Genomic DNA, 3,325 nt, shown 5'->3' with positions numbered 1-3,325 from the left:
TCTAGGTAGCTCTCAAATCTGCTACAGCTGGAGTCTTATTTAAGCCTTATGAAGCCCCCTTGGTCTGAGAAATGGGAGAGCTGGGTCTCCCAATGGAGATAAGGACCAGGAGCTCCCTGGACACGTGGAGCTTCACCACCAAATCAGTTCCTGGTTGTGGAGGTCTCATTCAGAACAGGGCTTCCGTATCATTGTTGCTTGCAGAATGGGACCTCTGGCCTCAGCAATTTCCTGCTGCTAAGAGCAGTGACCTCCTCCAGCTCTTCATGTTCATACTAGGGGACATTGTGGACTGACCCAGTGGTCAATGCCCTCCAGGATTCTGGCACAGTGAGCTTACCAGCATGGCATTTGTAGATTCAGAAAACACAGCCACATATGGCTTCAGCACATCAAAATGAAAACCAGGTGTGAGCAGCTTGCGGCGCTGATACCACTTGGTCCCTTCAAGGACCAGCAGGCCTCTCCCTGGGGAAGGGATGGGACAGGAAAGAGCAGTCAGTCTAGGTGATCCTGTCCTCTATTGTGCAGTCTGGGGCCCAGCAGATGGCCTGTCCTGGCATTCCACTCCCAAGTAATACCTCTCAAAGTGTGCCCACTAAGAAACACACGTTGCCTCCTATGCCTGTGCCAGTAAGCAAGCAGAAATTTTTAGATAGAGCTTATATTCATGATTCCCAAGACCCCAAGGCACAGGAAGTAGCAGTGGTTCAGTTTCTGCCTCCTCGCTGTATTCACAAAGACTAGGCTGCAGAAACTTGAGTTCAGAAGATACTGGACTCAGAAAAATGGGGTGCAGCCCCACGGGGAAAGCCAGGCAAAGGAAAGGCTGTTGGGCCTTAACTCTCAACTACTGAGACTTACGGTAACAATGTCACATCTTGAGGAAGGTTCCATAGTGTGTGTGCCTCATGGCCTCAGGCAAGTCTTTCTCTTTCTCTCTCTCTCTCTCTCACACACACACACACACACACACACACACACACACACACACACCCCTCCTATGCACACACAAAGAGGAATGGAAATGCATTGCTATGTGAAAATACCTCTGCTTTCTCTACACATTTCTTACATGTCTTCTTATTTTAGCCTAACAAGATCCATTTCCGGGAGCTCTGGTGGCTTAGTGGTAAGGAATTACACTGCCAATGCAAAAGTATGTGCTTTGAATCCACCATCCGCTCAGTAAGAGAAAAATGGGCAAGCTCCACCAGTGCAAAGTATTGCCTCTGAAAAACCAACTGGTAAGTCAGCTATGAATTGAGTTTGACTCTATGGTACTTACCCATTTCACATGAGAGAAAGATGGGCAAACCCCTCGCATGGAATTTATAGCTTCTGAAAACCCACTGAAGGGTCAGCATGAGTTGACTCTGACTCAATAGCACATAACAACAGCAACAATAACACACTCATTTAATAAGTGAAAAAAACACTAAAATTTTCAGAGTGCAGAAAAAGTTTTCCTTATGTTATTGGATAAAAGAAGTCCCAGCTGCTAACAAAATAAGTCAATGAATCAAACTTACCAACTACTCTTCAGGAAAAAGTTATGAAAATCTGCTTTCAAAAAAATTACCAAAATCAAAACCCACTTCCCTCAAGTCAGTTCTAAATCATGGTGTCCCTCAGTCAAGTTTCTGAGACTATAAGTCTTTATGGGAGGAGATTGTCCATCCTCTTATGTGGACCAGCTATTAGGTTCAAACTACTGACCTTTCAGTTAGCTTCCTAATCAGTGAAGCATTAAACCTTCAGGGACATTGTTCAAGGAGAATATTAAATTCTTCACTATAATGTTACTTTTTTGACTGTAATACCAGGGGTCCTTTAACGAGTATTGCCTGAGAAACCCTATGCAGTAATACTCTGTCCTATAGGATTGCTATGAGTCAAATTAACTCAGCAGCAATGGTTTTGCTATTTTGATGTGTTATTGGAGGCATTTGTTTACATATTTTTTGGTCTTGTTTTTTGGTATGTTAAGAATGGATAAATGGGCCTATGAATGGTTTTTATCCTCTTGGTCCTGTCCTTTCTTAGCTCCCAAGAAGATGCTAAGGCTATCACTGGATCATGAGTAAAAGAAGGATTTAGAGAAGCTTAAGGTCCTGGATCAAAATGATTTAATGGCTCCCATACGTCCTCAGCATCAAGCTATCCTCATTCTAGCAAACTTCCCCACCAAGACTCATCTCCCACCATTCTCTGTCTTCTGGCTATTCTGACAGCCTGGAGTTCTAAGAGACACTCAAATTGATGTTATTATTTCACATTTTCTCAGGAACCCTATTCAGCACCACTTACTGAAAGTTCTTATGGAATCCAGTACTATCGCTTCCACAAAGCTGTGAACGTACATTCTCCAAGAGGCATTGCTCTGACTGTCCAAGAAACAGTAAAAATCCAAAAGTGAAAGGAGTCTATGTCTCAATTTCCCACCAACCAGGAGGAGCTCACTTGCCTGTCCCTTGTTCCCCCATTTTTAGAACTTTGATAGATACATGGAGGGCAATACATAATTCTGAAGGAACAATTAATTGAGTGAGGGCAAATCATGATCCTGGCCACCCAACACAAATGGACTTGGGATGCGAAGGACAGGGAAGGTGGGAGTGTCTCACTCACCAATCCATGGAAGGAAGAAGTTGTACACATGTGGAGCCTTCGGATCTGCAGAAGAAAAAAAGCTTGGTTCAGTAATGGCTACAGTTGCTCCCAGAGGATACATCTTCACAAAGGTGGGTTGAATTCTTGATAACTGTTCTCAAATTCAGACCACACCACATTCAGCCCCTTACTCTTAGAAAGACCCACCCTTTCCCAGGAGTCCTCACCACCACGACTGTACACAGCTTTCGCATAGTCAGGATCATAGATGTTCAAAAAGGTGATGAACTGCCCAACCAGAGTGGGTGAGCGTAGGGAAATTGATGGGCCCAGGACATCACCTTGTCCAGACTTTCTGTCTGCTGAATCTGCAATGACAGAGATCCGGAGCCATCTGTAAACCAGGACCCAAATCTCAGAGCAGGGAAGGGGGAACGAAAACCAGGTAGGTCCTGAATGTTTCTTTCTTATGATAAAGACTAACAGGGGAGATCTGCTTAGACAAGTGGTCAGGGGAGGCCTGTTCCTGGAGATATTAACATAAACCCCAAAGGTTAATCAGGATCTGACTGAGTGAAGAGTAGAGAAAAGGCATTCTAGGATAAGGGGCAGCAGGGCCCTGAAGTAGGAAAAACATGGTGTCTTTGAGGAGCTGCCACATAATGAGACAGGATCACAAGGTAAAATTAGAAAAACCATTTGAAGGGTAATC

At 44.3% G+C, this 3,325-nt stretch overlaps 1 pseudogene; it reads right to left on the bottom strand.

Moving 5' to 3' along the window:
- LOC102864876 overlaps positions 1-3,325 on the bottom strand; it is a 15,390-nt pseudogene that overhangs the window by 4,193 nt on the left and 7,872 nt on the right.

Source organism: Elephantulus edwardii, unplaced genomic scaffold, assembly GCF_000299155.1.
Source record: "Elephantulus edwardii isolate Elephantulus edwardi_28Jun2011 unplaced genomic scaffold, EleEdw1.0 scaffold00471, whole genome shotgun sequence".
In the NCBI taxonomy this organism is placed as follows: domain Eukaryota; kingdom Metazoa; phylum Chordata; class Mammalia; order Macroscelidea; family Macroscelididae; genus Elephantulus; species Elephantulus edwardii.
This window is presented reverse-complemented; position numbering and strand designations above follow the sequence as displayed.